Source organism: Musca autumnalis, unplaced genomic scaffold, assembly GCF_047663935.1.
Source record: "Musca autumnalis isolate F117 unplaced genomic scaffold, ASM4766393v1 scaffold_4, whole genome shotgun sequence".
In the NCBI taxonomy this organism is placed as follows: domain Eukaryota; kingdom Metazoa; phylum Arthropoda; class Insecta; order Diptera; family Muscidae; genus Musca; species Musca autumnalis.
This window is the reverse complement of record NW_027411977.1, coordinates 164,060,465-164,084,911: the sequence shown is the minus strand read 5'-3', so window position 1 is coordinate 164,084,911 and position 24,447 is coordinate 164,060,465. Positions and strand designations below refer to the sequence as shown.

The window sequence follows — 24,447 nt, the reverse complement described above, 5'->3', positions numbered from 1 at the left end:
AACATGGACAACGATACACCTTTTGCTAGTGCGACCCAATCCCTGGGCGGGGACGACAACACGACGACTCTGGACAATGTCAGTGACGCCATTAATCAACAGAGCAGGGAGTTGCTCGAGCTCCTGAGGGATAGTGAGACCTTCCGACTCAGTCAGGAGAGCCTCCCTCCATGCGACTGGGAGAGCTGGGAGGAGGACGAGATGGATATCACCGTTATCCCATCTTAGTCGTCCAACGTAGCTCTCTCTTGTGCCTTGTAGAGCTCCAACCTCACGGTCGGGGATCCTGCTCCCACAGGGGCTGATAAGCCTTCCCCATGCAGGCAAGATGCTTTGGTTGAAGAGGTTGTGGAGAAGGATACAGACCACTGTAAATCCATCGGCACCTGTTAGACCTCACCCTTCTGATATTAAGAGCAGTGCTGACGCTGTGAGAAGCTATGGGGCTGTGCCGGGAGTTGGGCCATCGACCTCGAACAGGGCGGATACTCAAAGACTTCTGCGCAGGAATGTGTTAAGAGGGTCAGGTCTTCTGAAGATCCGCATCCTGTTGCCAAGAGGGTGGTGGATTGTCGACCGAGCAGCCACAGGGACTCGCACTCACAGGGGACCGACCGGTCATAAGAAGGCAGAAAGGGCTCAAGTAGGGAAGGCCAACAAAGCTGACCCAAGTCTGATACCCCCACAGCCTTCTGAAGACAGGATACGAAAGTCAGCGAGCTCAGATGGAATGATCGCTCCGGAGAACCTCCGAGTGGCGATCATCGATAAGGCTGATCTGGATGGGAGGATCAGCGATACGCACTGGCTCGCAGTGGAACGCCTCCTTAGGAGGGCCATCACCTCCGATGAGGTAGACGCCAGTAAGACTGGCTTCGGCAGGGCGGTTGTCCAAATGGGCATCAAGATCCTCAATTGTCAGGATGAGGAGTCGAGAGACTTCCTTATCCAGTTAATAGGGAGTGCTAGTGAACTCTGGGACGGCTGCAGGCTGGCCGCTGTCCTTGCTGATGAGGTACCCAGGAGGATCGTGGCCACAACGTGGGTGCCTCCTCCTGACTCTGATGCAGGGGAAGTGGTTAAGATGCTGAAGAAGCAGAACAGAGGTCTCTCCGTTGTGGGTTGGAGGCTTCTCAACCATTTCAAGGAGAGGGACGGCATGGTGATGCGATTCACCATTGATAGTGAGAGTGCGGACTATATCAGAGACTGTGGGGGAGTGCTGTTCTTCGGCTCTGGTGGACGTCGGTTCCGGATCTCGAGGTCGCAGTAAAGTAGTTCGGCAGCATGGCCTTCGGGTATTGCAGATCAATCTGCACCACTGTAAGGCCGCGGCTGCCGAACTCCTTCTCTCCCACCAAGCTAATTGGTGCGCAAACTAGTGGAGGAGACGACGGGCAATTGCAGGTTAGTGATGGGCTGTGATGCAAATGCTCACCACTTCCACTGGGGAAGCAGTGACACCAATGCGAGAGGTGAGTCCATATTCGATTTTATTTTAGTTAATAACACTGTGAACCGAAATTTTGGGGGGTGGAAAATTCCTATTGGAGATGAAAGCCCTTGGTGAGTATATACAGAACCCCGAAGGACAGATTCGCCGTGAGTCGAACTTTCGCGATATGGCGTGATGAATATTTAGCTGGAGACCCTAAAAGCCATCTGGAATCAGCGTTATATCTTTGTTCGCTGTAATTTAAGCTTATATTTAAGATGACATGTCTTCAGTCAAATCAAATGAGGATTTTTTTCGTAGAACATTTCGACCTTCTAACATGCTCCCTTCAATGTCCTTTTCGTCCTTTATTTCAAGATCCGCAATAAAAGTGGCACAAGATGACATTTTTCAGCTTCGGAATATTCTACAAAAATGTCGCTCGGAAGATTTTAGGTACGGTTCCCAAAGACATAAAATCGATAAAATCATGTTTAAGCGGTCGTTTTTCACTTTTACCCGAATCTTGCTCAGACAGCCCTATATCTATTTATTTCAATATATTATTGTTAACCTATTGATGATCTAGAATTATCGGAGTCATTAAAACAGTTGTATCTTGTTTTGCTAAGCACGTTAATTTCATTATTTTTTGGAATAAATATCCGGATATCCGAATTATGGAACCGGTTATTCTGATGTTAAAGCCGAATTTTTATCCGGTTTTTATGAACCGAATAACCGTATATGTATATCATTAGAAAACTATTAAAATTGTCCAACAGATATGACTAATATGCATTAGACGTTTTAAGCGGTTATGGTGCTGGAACAAAAAACCGTATTTTTGAACCGTTTCTTAACGTTTGTGAGGATACATTTCTGTGCGTGAAAAAAATTATGATCATGACCTGGGGGGTTGAAAATTCTTTTTGGAGGTGAAAGCCCTTGGTGTGGACATACAGAACCCTGAAGGGCAGATCCGCCGTGAGTCGAACCTTTGCGTTATGGCGGGTTGAATTCTGGTTGCAAGCGTAAAAAGTTACGTAACTGAATTTCAAGTGGGTTTAGGGTGCTACTGGGACAGTATGTGCTAAGTCAAATTGTTTTAAGACGATTTCTATAGAACATTTACTGTCTTACTCTTATTCTGCTCTTTTTGTTGAAGAAGGTATAAAAGTATACTTTAAAGAAAAGGAAAGATACAATTTCAGGGTTAAAATATTAAAACAAAAAAAATCCTCAGCCGATTTGGCTAGGGCATATCACGAAAATAATCTTACGCCGACATAGCACATACTGTCCCAGTAGTACCCTAAACCCACTTGAAATTCAGTTACGTAACTTTTTACGCTTGCAATAATGGGTCACCATCCCAGAATTCAACCCGCCATAACACAAAGGTTCGACTCACGGCGGATCTGCCCTTCAGGGTTCTGTATGTCCACACCAAGGGCTTTCACCTCCAAAAAGAATTTTCCACCCCCCAGGTCATGATCATATTTTTTTCACGCACAGAAATGTATCCTCACAAATGTTAAGAAACGGTTCAAAAATACGGTTTTTTTGTTCCAGCACCATAACCGCTTAAAACGTCTAATGCATATTAGTCATATCTGTTGGACAATTTTAATAGCTTTCTAATGATATACATATACGGTTATTCGGTTCATAAAAACCGGATAAAAATTAGGTTTTAATATCAGAATAACCGGTTCCATAATTCGGATATCCGGATATTTATTCCAAAAATAATGAAATTAGCGTGCTTAGCAAAACAAGATACAACTGTTTTAATGACTCCGATAATTCTAGATCATCAATAGGTTAACAATAATATATTGAAATAAATAGATATAGGGCTGTCTGAGCAAGATTCGGGTAAAAGTGAAAAACGACTGCTTAAACAAGATTTTATCGATTTTACGTCTTTGGGAACCGTACCTAAAATCTACCGATCGACATTTTTGTAGAATATTCCGAAGCTAAAAAATGTCATCTTGTGCCACTTTTATTGCGGTTTTTGAAATAAAGGACGAAAAGGACATTGAAGGAAGCATGTTAGAAGGTCGAAATGTTCTACGAAAAAAATCCTCATTTGATTTGACTGAAGACATGTCATCTTAAATATAAGCTTAAACAACAGCGAACAAAGATATAACGCTGATTCCAGATGGCTTTTAGGGTCTCCAGCCAAATATTCATCACGCCATATCGCGAAAGTTCGACTCACGGCGAATCTGTCCTTCGGGGTTCTGTATATACTCACCAAGGGCTTTCATCTCCAATAGGAATTTTCCACCCCCCAGACTTTGAGCTCCATTTTGTTGCACAGTGTAATCTACGAGTATGTAATACACTGCCACCTTCCATAATAAGGTAAGGGAGGAGGTCATTGACCTAACCCTTACAAATATGGAACATACAGCCATAGTGGAATGGAGAGTATCGGAGGAGTGTTCATTTTCAGATCACAGAGCGATACACTTTCAAGTTCACTATGGAAGTAAACGGCAACTGCCTCATAGGAATCCAAGGAGGGCAATCTGGGAAAACTACAAATCCCTTGTTTCCTCGGGGCTGTGCGAGTTCTTTGAACCACGCCCAGCGGAGGAAATAGGTGGTCAAGTTGCAGATCTTACGCGTGTCCTCCAGGGTTGCTATGAGAAGTCTTGCCCATTATCTTATCCTGGCAGGAGAACTCAACCAGTTTGGTGGAACAAAGAGCTAGCAAAGCTTAGGAAAAACAGCAGGAAAGTCTATAATAAAGCTAACAACACCAAATCTGATACCGATTGGAATCTCTATAGAGAGAGTTTCAACCGGTATAAAAGTGAAATCAGGAAAACTAAGAGAGACTAGTGGATACGTTTTAGTGAATCTATAGAGGGGGTTAATGCAGCAGCGAGGTTCCGTAAGGTGATATCGAAGGACCCAAAACCCTTTTGGAGCATCAAACGGGATGACGGTACCTGGACTAACTCCGCTCTAAAGACTTTAGATCTGTTGACAGGAACACATTTCCCTGGAAGTGAGGTTGCCAGCTCGAGCACACCTGGTATGGGCAAAAACAGGACCCGCACTCCGGGGGATTTGGCTCTCGTCAACAGATTAATAAGCTATCACAAAATCTCATGGGCGATAAGTACTTTTCAGCCATATAAGTCTCCTGGACCTGATGGTGTCATTCCAGCGATGCTTCAGAACGCACCGACTGTTTTGACAACCATTCTTCAGAAGATTTTTAGGGCTTGTCTGCTACTATCGCACATACAGGCGCTGTGGAAAGAGGTAACAGTGACCTATATTCCCAAAGCTGGGAAACCAAGTCACTAGCTACCGAAAGACTACAGGCCGATTAGTCTTTCCTCCTTTCTCTTAAAGACTTTTACCAAAGGCACACCTCAGGGGGAGTCTTATCTCCCTTGCTCTGGCTACTGGTGATAAATGGGATACTCAGGGAATTCGACAAACTAGGAACTAAGGTAGTTGCTTACGCGGATGATGTGGTTATCCTGATTAGCGGGAAATTTTTGTCCACATTATCCGATTTAATGCAAAGAGCACTTGCCAAACTCTCACGCTGGGCTCACATCAACGGACTTGGTGTGAATCCGGCAAAGACAGAGCTAGTGCTCTTTACCAGAAAAAGAAAAACCGCCGAGTTCGTACCACCAACACTAGGTGGGGTGCAGCTAAATCTCTCTACAGAGGCGAAGTACCTGGGAGTGATTCTTGACCATCAACTCAGATGGAAAAGAAACACAGAGGAGCGTACTAAGAGGGGTCTAATTGCACTTTATTCCTGCAAGAACTCAATTGGTAAGAGCTGGGGTTTAAGACCACATGTTATACACTGGCTGTTCATGACAGTGGTATGCCCCATTTTGACCTATGGATGTCTTGTTTGGTGGCAGGCCCTGAACAACAAATCCATTTTGTCTAGGTTAGCTACTGTGCAAAGATCTGTTTCAGTTCTTATTACAGGAGCAGTGAGAAGCACCCCTCAAGCAGCACTGAAAGCAGTACTGAACATCCAGCCCATGGATATTTCTGTACAGTATCTAGCATCCCGTAGTGCCTTGAGGCTCAAGGAGCTTAATCTATGGCGCTCTTCAGGGTCTGGACATGCTAGTATTTTACACCAGCTAAGCAGTCAGATCGGACTAAGTGACGGGGGGAGTGTAACTGACTACATCTCGCCTTCGTTGGATTTTGATGCAGCGAAGGTTCTTATCCCTGACAGAAGCGAATGGGAGCTTGGCAGGCCACTACCCGATAGCCTCTCCATCTTTACTGATGGTTCAAAGATGGTTGAAGGAACTGGAGCGGGGGTGTACTGCGAAGAGCTAAACATTAAACACTCTTTCAAGCTTAATACAAATTATAGTGTTTTTCAGGCTAAAGTCTTCGCAGTATTGAAGGCCCTAGAATTAGTAGTAGGAATGACGGACCAAGTAGGTAGGACAGTTACAGTCTACGTAGATAGTCAGGCTGTCCTTATGGCGTTAGGATCATATACTATTAAATCTAGGATCGTTCAAGATTGTAGGTCCACTCTAAAAACATGCAATTTAAGCGTCAACCTTTGTTGGGTGCCAGGGCACTGCAATGTTGAAGGGAATGAGATTGTTGATGAATTGGCAAGGCGAAGCTCCCAGTCCTCTGACCTTATGGTAGAGGACTATGTCAAGCCACCACTCTGATACTTCCTGTCCTAGACTGATGGTCAAAAGACATAGACTATTTGGTGTACACGTGATTGAATCTCTTTCCTACTTCTCTTCTATTGACCCTAGAATTCTGGTAGTTTACTGCAAGAGCCTCAAATGGCTCTGGGGCAGGTCAGTTCAGACTTAGAACCGTTAGTAAATAAATCCTAGTTAGATAATAAATCTTTTCCTCTCAAACAGTCTGTTCTCTCCTTTACAGTCATTAACTATTATTAACTTAACTTCTTAACTTATTCTTATTCTCTTGTCTTACCAATTTCCTCTTCCCTTCCTGTCCAACCTTTTCAACCTAACCCACCAACTCCCCCCACATAGCACATCACATCGTCATCAACAGTCACACACCATCATCTATAATCGTACAACACCATATAGCTTCATCAATAACAGGCATCACATCACTCGTTTCTTCCACACCACAATCACCTTCATACACCATCACCATCTCCACGCACAAATCATTCTACACCATCATCATCAGGATGTACACCATATAGCCATCAGTCATACACCATCACCATCTGCATGCACAAATCACCATATAGCTGCACTACACACACTACACCCCATACATAACTAACAACACATCTTATATCCTTCACACACCATCGCCAGATCAACAACCGAAACACCTTTAACAACACTCATAGCCACATTCATCATCTACAACAAATCACCCAATATACACATCATCACATCACAACAGCAGCATTTATCTCTACAATCCACATAAGTCAATAGTCTGGATGATCACAACGGACCCCAAGGTCTCCGAGTGGAGTGGCTGCCAGCATGGCAGCTACGCATCCTAAACCTAACCTAAATGGTGAGATCACCTAACACCAGGGTGTAATGCGACCTCGTGCCCATCGGTGTTCCCAAGGGTACCAACTGTATTAGAGCGGTGCCTCGTGTGATACCTGGGCGCCTCAACGAATATTAGAGCCCTAGTCATAGTAGAGGAGGGCTATGCCATGATTGTCCTTAACTCCCCCATTACTCAAATCTATATGGATGACTCGAAACTAATAAAACAAAAAACACCAACCCCTAATCAACCCTCGATATCGACCTCAGATATGACAATGGACAATGATGCATCCAGTGCAGTAACGACCCCATCCTTGGGCGGGGACGACAGATTGACGACCTTGACAATGGACGAAGTCAGCGACGCCATTAATACTCAGAGCAGGGAACCTTGGTAGAAGGGGTTGAGGAGGAGGAAGTGACAATCGACTCTCCGGCCCAAGAAGCCAAGAAGAGTGGGTCTAGACGGCGAACAATGTCGCGAGTTCATATTAAGTGTGGCCAAAAATAGAAGGAGTTGTCGTAGGTGCATCAATTTTGGTACACGTACCTATTATTGACTTACAATCTTCAGGACTCTCCGGCCCAAGAAGCCAAGAAGAGTGGGTCTAGACGGCGAACAATGTCGCGAGTTCATATTAAGTGTGGCCAAAAATAGAAGGAGTTGTCGTAGGTGCATCAATTTTGGTACACGTACCTATTATTGACTTACAATCTTCAGGACAAAAAATTGGGTTTGTCGGTCCACGTTTTGATATAGCCGCCATAGAACCGTACCTCCCGATTTTCGGTATTTTGAAGGTTTTAGACACAATGACCAACCGAAAGTATTCAAATTTTGTGGTTAGTTTTCGGCAGAGGTATCAAACATTCCAACAGAGATTTGTGGGCTTAGGTCCACGTTTTGATATAGCCCCCATACAACGGTACCTCCCGATTATCGGTATTTTGAAGATTTTAGCCTCATTATTACACCGAAATTGCTGACATTTGGTATTTAGTCTTCGTAGGGGGGCATTATACCTTCATCTTGAAATTTGTCTGCATAGGTCCACGCCTTCATATAGCCCCCATAGGAAGGTACCTCCCGATTTTCGGTATTTTGGAGGTTTTAGCCTGATTATCACACCGAAATGGCTGCAAATTGGTATTAAGTCTCCGTTGGGGGACTTATAACCTTCCGCCAGAAATATGTCGGTATAGGTCCTCGTCTTCCTATAGCCCCCATAGAACAGTGCCTCCTCATTTTCGGTATTTTGAGTGTTGTGGCCTCAATATCCACCCGATATGAGTGAAATTTGGTGTTTAGTCTTCAAATTGTTTGTGAGCATATTGAATATATCAAACTCTTGACTTTATATATGAGAAATTTCCTTTAAATTTTTTTTACCGATTAGTGGTCAATAACTGTAAATTTTTTGTAAAATATCGAATTTTGATTTTCGCTGCTCACAATTTTTTTAAAAAATTATATTTTTAAAATTATCTCGTTTTAAAGCAGGATTATTAGGTACTTAATAAGCCCACAAAAATATATGATGATCGGTTCACTCGTTTTCGCGCTATAGCCAACACCAGAAAACTGTTTGTTAAAAAAGGGGGTATCCTCTCAGTGAGGTGGTCGCTGAAAAAGAGAAATGACACATTCGTCAGCAAACCTCTGCAGCTGGGACCTTTATACATTTAACCCGGATATGCCGACGGGCAAACTAATGCAGCAATTTTCGTGATTTTTCAAAATAGTGTTATTCTGACAGATAATATTACAAAACTGAAGAAAAAATAAAGAAAAATATTTTCTAACTTGGATTTTTAGGCCTTACTACATGTAGTACACTCGGCATATACCTATGCAAAAGAGAAATATAGTTTTATCATGTTTGGGGCATAGTCACTGGAGAATTGAGTAATAACTTGCACCAAATCACCATCAACAATTTTTTAAAACAATTCCAGGGTTTTAGGTAAAATTTCCTTATCACATGCTGAAATAATAGCATCGGTGTCTTCCAGATATTGCTTCGCTCTTTTCACTGATGTATCAAGCTGTCAGTGAGAAGAGCAAAGCAAGATCTGTTACAATAACGCAAGCGCAATATCGTCATCGCTATCTGAAACAGTGGAATAAAGATTTCGAAAAAATCAGCTTCAACATTTAATAATGGAGGAGATAAATGTTTAAAATTCGCTTCATCTACTCCAGGATCTTCATCTATAATGTAATTAGGCGGGCTTCTATAAAAGTTTCTGACCTATTAATGAAAACGCGAATATTTATCATCAAAAATAGTTCTGTTGTTTTCTAAAGTATTCTCCATCATGATTTATACACTTTTGGCAGCACTCAAACCAATTGTTCAAGCACTTTTTCCACTCCGGATGAGACATCTCCAAAACATGGGTTTTGAACGCTTCAACAGCATCTTCTGGCGACGAAAATCGTTGACCACACCTTTTTTTCTTGTAAAGTACCACTCAGAGTTCATCGTCATACGGTTTTCAAGCCACATAGTCGCCTTATGATCAGTTAAGCAGCAAAAACAGGCGAGCATTTGTTTCGAAGTGCTTCTTTAATGAACAACTTTTGTTGGATTTGCCTCGTCTTCGTAGACCCCATGATCAATTGCTGTTTTGTTTCAGGCTCATACGCTTATACCCACGATTGGTCACCTGTGACGACCGTACAAACGTCTTGTGAAGCACCGCTATCGTATTTTTTCAACATTTCTCTGCACCAATCGGCACGAGTCTTTTTTTAGCGATTGTCAAATTGTGGAGGTTCCAACGATAACAAAACCTTTTTTACGGACAGGTGTTCATGCAATATCGAATGTATGCTGGTGCAAAAAATGACTAAGGCTGCCTCTATCTCACCGTATATCACATTACGATTTTGCATTATTAGTTCTTGCACGGCAGCAATATTTTCTGTCACAACGGCCGTTTTTGTCGATATTGCCTAGGCCAGAAACTTATCTAGTAGCCCTCGTATTCACACCTTCGGCGGGTACAATTGCGATGCCATAGAAATTGTATAGAAAACTGTTCAAATATTTCTTCTAAGGCCTTTATTATCTCATTTAGTGATAAAAATCTGTAAAAATAATATTTTTATTTTTTACTCACAAGTGCCGAACGTACTACATGTAGTACGTTAGGAAATATGTCAACTAAAATCACATATAATTAATTTTTTGGCATATACTTTTGCTACGTATTGATTTTTACAACTGTTAAAATTAGAAAAATGTAGAAAACCAACACAAATAAAATATGCATATAACATTTTTTCGCGCCGATTGCGTGGCATCTTCACACTTTTCCAAATTTCACAAAACTGAAATCTTTGATCACAAATAATACGCACAAGCGATTACTTTAGACAAAACTTATCAAAGTACGCTTTATTCACCGTTATGTTCAGTAGCGCCTCATCAAATTTATTAGAAAATTTAACGTAAAATAAGCTCAGAAACCTGCAAATAGTAGGTGTACTACATGTAGTACACTAGGCATATCTGGGTTAATGTACTCACTTTTAACTACTCATACAGCAAAAATATCGATATACCTTTTTATACCATTTTTTTCCCACTCCACTCAATTTAAAATTTGCTTCAGAAAATTAATAAACTTACTAATACATGTTTGGGTAAACACCATATGGTTACGAATGTAACTGATAGGTTTAAGTTAATTTAGTTTAATTTCCGTTAATTAAAAAATTTGAATTGTAACGTAAAGTTTTATTACGCAGTTACTTTATTTAAGCAACAACAACAACTACCATGTAGAAATATCTTCATCATTCTAGTTCTTTACCTTTCATTAATGTGCTTTTGTTTTCTTTTGCCACAATCATGTAATTATTGTTTAGTTTGTTACTTCTTTATTTCTTGCATTTGTTTGTTGTTGTAGTTACGTCATTACTGTGCTTGTCGTCCAATTGTATTCCCCCCATGTATGTATGTGAGTATGGTTGTTCGCTTAGTGCGAATGTGCGTCTGTGTATTCGCTGCACAGATTCGAGGTGTTGCCATATGTGTTCTAGAGGACTCTAGAACAGGGAGATTTTGGGGTATAAATAGCGGTAGGAACGGCAAAATTGAGTTAGTTGTGTTTTAAGCGTTGAACTGAACAGATCGGTTAAAGAATACCTGCGTGCTAACTAGAGACTTGCTGTGTGCTTAGTAATTAAAGTCGGTTCTGAATAAGTGTAATAAAGTAAATAAAGAATTGTAGAAACGTAATCTAAAACGAACACTGTTTTATTTCGTACAATTCATCCTACAATGAAGTTTAAGTATCTACGAGTGGAAGACTTGAAGAAGGAGCTAAGTAAGTTGGAGTTGTGTTCTACTGGCAACAAGGCCGAACTACAAAAACGCTTGTTAGAAGAGTTCGAGCGCCGTGGAATGAACATCGACGCATATGAGTTCCACAGTAAGGAGGAAGTCGAGTTATCGGCAAAGGGCGAATTCCTGCGTTGAGGAAGTTTCGTCGGTAGCTGCCAGTGGAGACGATTTGAAATCAATGCTGGCTATGATGATGGTGGAAATTAGGAAAATAGAAGGTAGCTCCATGGAAATGAATAAGAAAATGGAAGAAAATTCCAGGAAGAGCGAAGAAACTTCTAGACTTATGATGGAAATGAAAGCAGAAAATTGTAGAATGGTTGAAGAAAATTCCAGTAAAATGATGGAGAAATTAGATGCTAAAATGGAAGAAAATTCCAGAAAGAGTGAAGAATATTCCAGGAAATTAGGGGTAAATTCTAGAACAATTAACGAGAAACTCGAGAACATCACGATGGTGATTGAAAAGAGAGTAGAAAACGTGGAGGTACAAATTAAAGAGTTGGATAAAAAGATTTTGTCTGTTGACGAGAAATTTCTGGCTCAAGATGAGAAGATTCTGGGCATAGAAAAGAAAATGTCGGAACTGGAAATTAAAGGCGGTCCAGTGAGAGCTATCCATAACGCGTTAAAAATTAAGCCTCCAGTGTTCGACGGCTCTACCTCTTTCAATGTGCTCAAATTACAGTTCGATACAGTGGCTGCTAGAGATTCTTGGAACGACAACGAAAAGGCGGTATCACTCCTTATGGCATTGAAGGGTGATGCTGCTGACGTATTACAGAGTATTCCCGCCGATTCTAGAAACAACTATGGAGAAATAATGGCTGCTCTTGAACGTAAGTACGGTAGTGAACACAAACAAGAGATCTACCGAATGGAACTGATTGGACGAGTACTATTGAACATGACATTAACTCCAGGCCCAAAGACCCTAACAGTGGGAAGCAGTTACTTGGTTTACATATGCGGCTACGAGATTTTTTAAATGTTTCTGATGAATTCGCATTTAAACGAATTCATCGGTTACGTTTATTCTTGAGCTCTGGGGCCTAATTCTCGAATCCGTTATCGAGCGAGTTTTTGTTCGAAGACAAATTACGAACGATCGAAATTTTTGGATTCCCTTGTACGATCGAAATTATTTAAAAAATTTATCGATACATACTGTTATCGAACGGTGAATCACATGGTAAACACAAAATATTACACACAAACAAGTTGTTGTGCGGCAAGTTTCTCGTAAAATGAAATGAAAACATGAACATTTTATAAAATGATAGAAAATTGTGAAAAATTAAAAGTAATTGTGATCTGAAATAAATTCCACTATGTGAAAATATAAAAATCGCATTCTGGCATTGGAAAATATATTTTTAATTTTTAAGAAACATCCCGTTTTTGTCTATTTTTTTACTCATTTTATTGAAAAAAGTATTTAGTATGTGATTTTGATTAATTTTATTGCAAAATGTTTCATTAAAGTTCGTTTTGTGCCACAAAAATAATCATTTCGACAGCAGATGTGTGGCGGGCAAAAACTCGCAAGATTCCACTCGAAAGTGTACGGATGCCGTAATCCAAATACTGAAAATATCGATCGAAATAACTCGATCACGTATGCGAGAATTAGGCCCCTGGTCGTCATAAAATTGGGAAAGATTTATTTGTTTCAATACAAAGAACTAAGAGAACTGATGAGTCCAAGTGGCGTTGGACGAAACTAGTATTCTTTGCTTTTCCCGAAATTAAATCAATTTTAACTCCATCCCACTTTAAATAAAACTTGTTGTTTTAAAATTTAAAAACGACAAAACCCGAGATTTAGCTGAATTATTTTACAACAATAAAATAATAAACATCACAACAAAACTGCCAAAAGTGAATCTAAAAATAGACACACAGCACGGTGACGATAGTTTGTTGTTGTTTACAACAAACCATCAAAATTTGTTATGCGTTTCTTTGCAATGCAAAGACCATAACAGGGTTAATTCAGTCAATTTTATCAGAGCAGGAGTAGCTGCCATCATTATAATATTTAGGACCATGCCAAAATCATGGATGTTAGGACTCGTATGTTAGATATATTCACTGGAGAATAGCCGTAGACTATCCCCGCATTTTCACATACAATATCAGGAACCTGTGGCTTATCCTGATGACGTTATTTTAGTTTATAGTACTAAAATACGAAATTTTTCAAAGTCCGATCTGAGTTATCAATATTTTCCCTATATGTATTCACCATAGATATTTCAAAAACAGTTTGGATCGAGAACACATAATCTTCTGAAAGAATTTATTATCAAAAACATCAATAAAATATATTTTGTGACCGCAGATAACGAAAATGTGAATAAAAACTGTAGAATATGGTCCTAAATCATATATGAAAAGCGGAAGCTTCTGGAGATGTTAAATATTAAAGCTACTAATTTCTTTTGTTCAGAGACTCATAATGAAATTTGATTTGGAACATTTCATCTTTTGACACAATCCCCAAAAAGTGAAGTATTTTAGGAGATTTTGACTAAGTATGGAATAAATTTCAATTAAGAGTCTAAAATTATAACAAATAATTTCTACCTATAATATCTAATTTTGTAACGTGATTTTCTTAACAAAGTATTTTACTTAGATATCTAGTTTGTTCTGGGACTTACAGTGAAATTTTGTGTGAAAATTTCTTCTTTTAACACCTTTCGTCTAAAACTAAATATTATGTTACTTTCATGCATCAACTCGATAAAAGAACAAAACAATTTTTTCCAAAAAATATTAGGGTGTTTTGTTGGCAAAATTGATGTATATATTTTCTGGTTATATATTATAAATACATATTTTATTTATTTGGCGACTTATATAGAAATTTGATGGAGAATATTTTTGTCTTTGACGTCTTCTATCTAGAATGAAGATTTGTGGGACAAAACGTAATAAACTCATATAAAGTACAACATTAACCCTAAAACGTGATTTTACTTGTGGCATATTCCTGGCGTTTAGGTACGATTTAGAGTTTTGGTGGGACCTATAGTAAAATTTTATGACAAATAATTTTGTAGAATTTATTGATCTGATACGATCTCATTTTAAAGGAGTTTTTAAACTTTTTTGAAAAAATGGACCAAAAAGACCCCTTTAGTGACTTGCATGAGGTTTAATTGTTTCCATAAAAAGATTGTGATTGTTGTCAGTAATATTGCCAAAGACACTTTATACCTAAAATGTAAGGACTCCAAGGAATCTGATGTCGAATATTTCAAACCCTGTAGAAATGGCGGAACTTGCCACGCCTATTTAGGTTACTTCTCGACGTAAACTTTCAAAACGCCGGTACACGTGTCTTCTTTTTTTTCGGTCCTCTGGCCGAATTGTCTTGTAATTATTTTTTGTGTTGTACAGTGTAATTGTGGTACGTCTCTTCTTTCATGCATATTTTTTATGATAATTTTTTAAGATAACTCAAATTTCAAAAGTGAAAAAGTGCATTATGCGAACGTTTGCGGACCATAATTACTTTTGATGATTTATGCATTGAAGTCTCCAAAATCAGATCCAATCATAATATATTGCGCATATTTTCGCCATTCTGAAAAAATCTAATTTTTATCAACTGAAGCCATTGAAATACTTAAATATTGTGGGATCGATCTATTTAATACAACGTGGCAACACTTAAATATAGAACAAAGCTCTCTAACAACAAATATAATTTTACTCAAACTCCTTTGAAGTTAGTTCTTACTCAACCACGGAGAAGAAAAGACGTTCTAACTCCGCGAATTAAAGACGAGCAGACGTGCTAATCGAAGACGGCAAACCGGCAGACGGCTGAATTTGCAAACGTTTAATATTCTTTGTGTTAATACTTTTTTTGTTTCAATTAAATGTTTTTACTCATGAAATATTACTGTAACTTTTCGTTTCACACATTAACTTTCATTTACGTTTAATCAAATACATTACTCATTACTATTAATATAAAATAAATATTAATAAAACATCGAAACCAACCCGGTCTCCTATTTATTTAAACGGAAAATAGAAATTCCTAAAAATCGGTGAGTTATCCGGGAAGGCCATACCCGACCCACCCCTATATTTTGGGAGCTCAACCAAGATCCTAGACATTGACCGTGAACGTTGTGGAAACCGAAGATCCTAGACATTGACCGTGCGTGTTGTGAAATAAATAAAAGATCATAGACATTGTCCAAAGCCGTGAGTGTTGTGAAATAAAAACCCTTAAAATAGACCGTAACCGTGTTGCAAAATAAATCGAACATTCTAGTAAGAAACAAAAAGAAACCTAACGGAATAGTCGCGACGTGCAAAAAAGGAAAAAGCAAAACGTGCAAAAGAAAGAAACAAGACGTGTAAAAAGAACAAAGCAAGACGTGCAAAAGAAGAATTGTAACATCTTTGAACACTAACACAAATACGAACAACGACGGTTACATTTGAATTTCTGTTTCTCTTTAAGACGAAAAGAAAATAGAACAATGAATAGTTTAGGTATGTTTGAATGTGTTCGTGAAAGTCTTCGTAGGAGTCGAAAGGCAAACATAACCGCCTTACATACATTTGTTTTTGAGTCGGAAGGAGATAGAACAAATAGACAACGGTTGAGAGAATTTGAAGGTTTCGATTTCGACGAGAGTTCGGCTAACTATCAACAAAAGGCGAAGTATGTTGAGGAGCAGTTGACAACAGCAGACTTGATTTCAATTTGTAATGTATTAGGCATCGACTACAACAACAAAGATCTAACGCTGCACATTTTCAAGAATTTAAAGAAAGGGAGTTTACTAACAAGCAGCAGTACCAACAGCGACGTAGAAGATGATGAGAGCGATGCAGAATATGATGAGAACGACGGAGATAATGCAGATAATCAAATCAACCCTTCATGCAGCAATTTGAGTGGAAACGAAGTCGTACAACAGCAGATCGAGAGAATAACAAAAAACGAGAGAACACACCACAACAAAAGTTTCTTTTCAGCTGACTGCGACAGAGGAGTAAATCAAAAAACGGAGATCAACAAACCAAGAACAATGTATACAACAACTCCAAGATTTACACTCAACTTTCGTGACATCGAGGATTCTATTAGACAATTTGACGGAAGCAGCGGAGTACCTGTTGATGTATGGATTTGTGAATTAGAAGAAACAGCGACAATTATGCAGTGGGATGATTTTCAAACCTTTGTTTTTGCAAAGAAGTCATTGAGTGGTTTGGCAAAATTGTTTGTGCAAAGCGAACGTGGCTTAACGAGTTAGGAAAAATTAAAAACAGCCCTTCGTGATGAATTTGCAAATAAAACAAACAGTGCTCAAATTCATAAGTTACTCTCTGAAAGAAAGATGAGAAAAAATGAAAGTGTTTTCGAGTATTTTTTCAGTGTTAAAGAGATTGCAGAGAGAGGACTGGTAGATGAAAGCTCTCTTATACAATATGTGATTGACGGAATAGACGATTTGAACATAAACAAAGCCCTTTTGTATGGTGCAAAAAACCTTCGTGAATTTAAGGAGAAATTATCGGTATATGAGACATTCCGTGGTAAATCAAAACAAGAAAATAATTCAAAGAGTGTTAACCAGAAAACAATCAAAACAAAAAGTGACAATAATCGTATCACAACAAAAGAAGTAAAATGCTTTAACTGTGGAATTAAAGGACACAAATCGATAGACTGTAAAAACAAAAGTAAAGGTTTAAAATGTTTTAAGTGTGATCAGTTCGGTCATATCGCAAAAGACTGTGTAGTGTCAGATACAGTGAAACAAACGTATACAAGATTTTTAGAACCAAAAGACGAATTAATGAAAAAGACTGTGCAAATAGACAATAAAAACTATAGAGCATTAATAGACACCGGCAGTAAATTTAACATAATGAATGAAAGTGTATTCAAACAGTTCGGTTCAAAAATTATGTCGTGTGAGAAAAAATTTTATTTAGTTGGATTTGGAAATTCTAAAATTAAACCAATTGGACAGTTCGAAAAAATAGTAACAATTGATGGCGAGGACTATAAAGTAAATTTTTTGATCGTTCCGCGAAATAACATAAACATTGACTTGATAATTGGTGAAAGCTTTTGTTCACAAGCTGAAATATTAATACGTCCAAATAGTGTTACTATTACAAAAATAAAACCCGAATGTGACAATTTCCCACTAATGAGAATCGAGTGTGTGGATACAGAACCTGAATTGGATATAGGCGTGAATTCAAGCAAACAAGCAAAGGCACAAGTAACCGAAATGATACGAAGCTATAAGCCGGAAAAATGTAAGTCTGTTAATATCCAAATGAATATTGTATTGGCCAACGACGACCCAATATCAGCAAGACCGAGACGACTTCCTTTGGCAGAAAAGTGTTTGGTAGACGATCAAGTAGATCAATGGTTGAAAGATGGAATTATTGAGGAATCCGAATCAGAATACAGTAGCGCCGTAGTACATGTGAAAAAACGGGATGGAACTCCAAGACTATGTGTTGACTATCGTCGTTTAAATAAAGTCATGATCAAGGATAAGTTTCCTCTTCCATTAATAGAAGATTTGTTAGACCGTCTACAAAATGCCAGAGTTTTCAGTACGATTGATCTTAAAAATGGTTTTTTCCACGTCCCTGTAGCTGAGTCAAGTAGAAAGTTTACATCATTCGTAACTCATAACGGACAGTATCAATTTAGACGAGTACCTTTTGGATTATCAAACTCACCAGCTGTTTTCCAAAGATACATTAACGCAGTTTTCCGAGAAGCGACTCGTGAGGGAATAGCTCTACCATATGTTGACGATATCATTATACCAGGTGCCAATGAGGCAGAAGCTATTGCTAATTTGAAAACAATTATTAATCTTTGTCGAGAATACGGACTGGAGCTCAACATCAAGAAGTGCAAGTTTTTGAAAAGACAAATAGAATTTCTTGGATACATAATTGAAGACGGGAAAAGATATCCAAATTCCTAAAAGGTGAATGCAGTTATGAAGTTCCAAGTGCCGACCAACTTAAAGCAACTTCGTAGTTTTTTGGGACTCGCAGGTTATCTTCGTAAGTTTATACCAGACTTTTCTCGCATTGCTAAACCTTTATCAGACATGACAAAGGACAACGTTAAATTTGAGATGGGTGAAAGACAATTGCAGGCTTTCAACAATTTGAAGAGAATGTTATGCGAAACCCCTGTGTTGAACATTTTTAATCAAGCTTATGAGACGGAACTGCATACAGACGCTTCGATGGATGGCTATGGTGCGATTTTGATGCAAAAATCACCAGATGATGGACAACTCCACCCAGTCTACTATATGAGCAGAAAGACATCGGACGCCGAAAGAAAATATAGCAGTTATGATAGAGATTCTTGCAGTTGTAGAAGCACTAAAGAAATTTCGAGTATATCTTTTGGGAATACATTTTAAAATCGTGACAGACTGCAATGCGTTTACCAAGACTATGGAAAAGAAAGATTTATGTACTAGAGTTGCAAGGTGGATACTTCTTTTACAAGAATTTGATTATGAGGTGGAACATCGCAGTGGTTCTCGAATGAGACATGTTGATTTTTTGAGCAGATATCCAGTGATGACAATAACAGAAGATGGTATCATAGTACGAATTAGGAAATCTCAAATGAATGACGACGAATTGAAACCTATAATGGAAAAACTTCAAGAAACGGATATTTTCGACGGGTACATGATGAAGAACGGTATTTTATACAAGATTGTTGACGATTCTGAATTGATTGTGGTTCCGAAACTTATGCAACGAGAACTTATTCGAAAGGCGCACGAAAAGGGGCATTTTGCTGTGAAAAAAGTTAAAGAGATTTTACGTAGAGAATACTACATGCCTGAGATGGACAGCAAGATCCAGAATCACATTGACAATTGTGTCCAGTGTATTGTTGCGAATAGGAAAAGAGGAAAGCAAGAAGGAGAACTTCATCCGTTGCAGAAAAATTCAGAGCCGTTACACACTTATCACATAGATCATTTAGGCCCGTTGGAATCGACGAATAAGAATTATAAGCATATATTTGTGGTAGTAGATTCGTTCACCAAATTTTGCTGGTTATATCCGACAAAAAGTACGACGACAGCTGAAGTCATTTCTAAATTGCAAACCCAAAGTTCTGTGTTTGGCAATCCAGTAAGAATAATCTCTGATCGAGGTACCGCATTTACATCAGAAGAATTCAAGCAGTATTGTGAATCTGAAAACATCGAACATATCTTAATAACGACGGGTTTACCTAGAGCAAACGGTCAGGTAGAGAGGATGAACTCTGTAATTACATCTGTTTTGACAAAATTAAGTGCTGATGATCCGACCAAGTGGTACAAACATCTAGACAAGGTACAACAAGCCATGAATTCGACGTATTCTAGAAGTACTAAAACTACACCATTCGAACTTCTTGTTGGAGTAAAGATGAGAACACCAGACCAGATATACGTTAAAGAACTTATAGAAGAAGAGATGATTCAACAATTCGACGAACAGCGAGATGAAATAAGAAAGAAGGCCAAAGAAGAAATTCTTAAAATACAAAACGAGAACAGACATGGTTATAATCTGAGGCGCAAAAAGGCGAAACAGTATCAATTTGGTGACTTAGTCGCAATAAAATGGACCCAATTTGGACCAGGCTTGAAGTTAAAGCAGAAGTTTTTAGGCCCTTATGAGGTAACCAAAGTCAAATCGAATAACACCTACGACGTTAAAAAAGCGAGTTACAACGAAGGTCCTAGAATAACAACAACATGTGCCGAGTATATGAAGCCGTGGGGAATGATGGAAGACGACGAAGAATTCGAGACGAATTCAGCGCAGGATGGCCGAAATGTGGGATCGATCTATTTAATACAACGTGGCAACACTTAAATCTAGAACAAAGCTCTCTAACAACAAATATAATTTTACTCAAACTCCTTTGAAGTTAGTTCTTACTCAACCACGGAGAAGAAAAGACGTTCTAACTCCGCGAATTAAAGACGAGCAGACGTGCTAATCGAAGACGGCAAACCGGCAGACGGCTGAATTTGCAAACGTTTAATATTCTTTGTGTTAATACTTTTTTTGTTTCAATTAAATGTTTTTACTCATGAAATATTACTGTAACTTTTCGTTTCACACATTAACTTTCATTTACGTTTAATCAAATACATTACTCATTACTATTAATATAAAATAAATATTAATAAAACATCAAAACCAACCCGGTCTCCTATTTATTTAAACGGAAAATGGAAATTCCTAAAAATCGGTGAGTTATCCGGGAAGGCCATACCCGACCCACCCCTATAATATGGAAGTATTTAAGAAAAACATTTACAAAATAGAAATATATTTTGTTTCCAGCTTTCGCCAAATCTACTTATTTTATTTGTACTCATGTGCATTAGAGCTCATAAAAATCACCAAAGATAATTGTTTTTGCATCTTCACTCATAGTTTATTATGATACTTCTCGTCTTTATGACAACTCAAATTTTAATGGTGAAAAACTACATGATGCGAACATTAGCGGACCATAGTTACTTTTGATGTTTTATGCGCTTTAATCTCGAATATCAGATTCAAACATAATTCGCTACGCATAGTTGCGCCAATCTGAAATAATCACATTTTTCTCAACTGAAATCATTAAAACCTTTAAATTTGTTTCTTCAGTAAAATTGGAATAAATTATGTAAAACAATATTAAAAAAAATTAAAAAAAATATTTAGGCAACGTTTGCCAACACTAATTTTTGATCATTTTTATAGCCGGGACTCTTATTTATCAGACCAAATCAAAACATTGAATAAATGTTTGCGCCATTCGGAAAAAATCAGTTTCTTTTCTGAAGTAAAATTGGAATAATTTATGTAAAACAATTAAAAAAAAATATTTTGGCAATGTTTGCCAACACTAAGTTTTAGTCTGTCTTATAAGCGGAGCTCTTTTTTATCAGAATGTATCATAACTTCTGATATAAGTTTGCGCCATTCCGAAAAGTCTCGTTTTTTCTGAAGTAAAATTGGAATAATTTATTTAAAATAATTAAAAACAAAATAAAAAAAATATTTTGGTAACGTTTGCCAACACTAATTTTTGGTCTATCTTATAAGCGGGCTCTTATTTATCAGAATGTATCATAACTTTTGATATAAGTTTGCGCCAATCCGAAAAATCACGTTTTTTTTCTCATATAAAAGTGGAATAATTTAGAAATAATAGAAATAATTAATCGAATGGAAATATAACTACAGCTGTGTTCAAAATAATAGGAGTGCCCATACACACAGAGGGAATGGTCAAATATATATGGTTACACTTATCCATTTTGGCGTATTTTGTATTTGTTTAACAGTGTTAACATCCCAACTGTTAATTCATTAACAGAGATGTGGCAATTTGTTTTAAATTATTTACTGTTTACACAAACATTATAAATGGCCTTCAAATTGCTTTGTTCAAAAAAATAGGAGTGTGAAAGAAAAAGGATAATAAAAATATTTTTATTTGAGTTTAAGACCAACAATGTCAATATCTTAGTTGTTAGTAGTGAATCCAATCGATTTGAAGGCTGTTTGTAAACAAATAAGGCCTTTGGATGTGGCCACAAACAGACTATTGTCCTTGCAGCTATTTTTCCCATAATTTTAGCAGTTATTGGGAAATTCGATAGATTTAATAAACAAAACCTTTATTGATAGGAGTTGTTTAACACTCTAGCTGTTATCTCGAACAATACATAATGATTGGTACCCCATAAACTGGTGTATTTTTATCCTTGTGCAAAGTTTTAGCCAGTTTCCATTAGACCTTTATGTAAGGATCGACCAAAAAAGCGTATCTGTAAAGCATTAATTCCTCGACCAAATAATGTTTTGAGGCCATAAGCATCTTAACTGCACACAGAACAATTATTTTGTTTATACCCAGCAAAATTTATTTGAAGTTGTTCTATGTGAAGTAGTTATTTGAATAGCTTCTTTAGAAGCAGTCCACGCAGAGTCATGAAAATGCATTCCGTTCTTCACATTTTGACAATGTCCGATTTGAATCCATTTCATAAAATTTTCACATATAAGCAATGCTTACATTTATAATAACTTTTTGCAAATAAAATTCTTAACAACGCAAGAAATAATTTATTTTATGGCATTTTAATTACTCAGCAAAATGTTTGTATCCAAAAAGATAATCATAGGTGCAAGAAATATCAGACTGCCTATTTGTTTGTAGCCAAAAAAGTAGTTGAATCATGAGTGCAAGTGACTATGTCTTTTTACGTGAAAGAAGTCATGATTTTTACAAGGGCATGGTGCAGCTAGGATGCAATCAATTGTATATGTTTATCACCTATTTTGCATGACTCTATGCTAGAAGGGTTTTAAGATGTTTTTGGGTATTTTTGAGCAATAAAAGCTAACTTTCTAGAATAAAGGTATTTGATTTTTATTTGCACTAAGTCGCTTTTTAAAATGATTTATTTCAAATATTCCATTATTTTATATTCATTATATTTCAATTTCATTAAGATTATCGAACTATTATCAAACTACTACTTTTTCAAACAAAACATGAGTTTGGTAGTAATTTGAACGAAACTAGAGAAAGAGGCCATAAATATTAATTAGAAGTTACCACAACTCTTTTAAATACTTTTTCCAAATGGCGCTGAGGTCTCATATCAGTGAAAATCCTCGCTTAATAGATGTTAACTTCTCCCATATCCTCAAAATGCATGCTTGCGAATCAATTTTTAAATGAATCGAAAAATCAATTCAAAATACATTCCATGGAATGTATATTTATTCACTACAAAGAACTAACGCAAAATGTGTACTTAAGAAGCAAATTAGACAGTATCCTCACTGCACCATGCCCTTGTAAAAATCATGACTTCTTTCACGTAAAAAGATGTAGTCCGAAATCACTTGTACTCATGATTCAACTACTTCTTTGGCTACAAACATTTTGCTGGGTATTTAAAAAATTGGATGATTGCAGATATGAGCCATTTTTCTACACGTTTTCTTAAAAAGCAAACTTTAATGAAATACTTTTGAAGTTGCCCTACGAATATGTTTATTACGTTTTGCATCCTATAAAACAATTTTCTATAAGAACTAATCTAAATTAAGTATTTTTGAACGAAAAACGTGAGTCTATTTGTAAAAATATAGTACGGTGTATACGAACCATAGTGTAATCAAAGCCAGATTATTACAGAATGGTGTAAAATTACGTTTCAACCGTTCAAGGTTTAAACAATTTTTGAGTAGAAGTGAAATTGATTGTATACACAAACGTAACATCCTGAGGACCTCATAATATTATTTGGTCGAGGAGTAAATGCCTTATAGATGCGCTTTTTTGGCCGATCCTTTTATAAAGGATTAACGGAAGCTGGCTGAAACTTGGCTCATGCATCAAAATACACTAATTTATTGGATATCAATCATTATGTTTTGTTTGAGGTAACAGCCAGAGTGTTAAACAACTCTAATCAATAAAGGTTTTGTTTATAAAATCCACTGAATTGCCCAATAAGTACTTATGGGTCGATTCCATATTGCGACGCGAGTCGTGTCGCGTTGCTAGTTGCAATTTTTCCTTTACGTATGGCAAAAGCCGGCGACGTTAAAATTTTGTCGCCATAAAGTTCATTTTCCGGCGAAAACAAATTATCTGTCGCCGTGCATTTTACAAACGAAAAATTGAAACTTAAATAACATTTCCATTTATTTTGACTGAATTTATTTAATATTATATACGTTTTTTTGTGTTTCAGTACTTACAATGGTAAAAATTACTACAAAACAGCAATTAGAAATGCTGCTTGAAAAAATGGAAACCCACTCAAACGTAGCTCGTGAAGTCAGACTTTTTGGCGAAACTATAGCCACTTTTGATGAGGCGTGGAAGTAGGTTGCGGAGCAATTAAATAGTTGTGTGCGTACACCAGATGAATGGCACAGAGTATGGACTTAAATCCAAACTAAAGAAAAAATGTCTAAAAATAAGAAGAAAATTACAGCTACAGAAGTTGGACCATCACAAGAAATATCTTTGTCGTCGATG

The 24,447-nt window shown here is 37.6% G+C and overlaps 1 protein-coding gene across 4 annotated transcripts in view; it reads right to left on the bottom strand.

Moving 5' to 3' along the window:
- The window catches only part of Klc (kinesin light chain), a 394,492-nt gene that overhangs the window by 243,205 nt on the left and 126,840 nt on the right, over positions 1-24,447 (bottom strand). For 2 of the 4 annotated variants that reach the window (XM_073986276.1, XM_073986275.1), the window contains one exon: positions 24,165-24,379. The exons of the other annotated variants lie outside the window; for them this stretch is intronic. The gene's annotated coding sequence lies outside the window, so the exon portion shown is untranslated. The remainder of the gene's footprint in view (positions 1-24,164; positions 24,380-24,447) is intronic. 4 annotated transcript variants of the gene reach the window in all.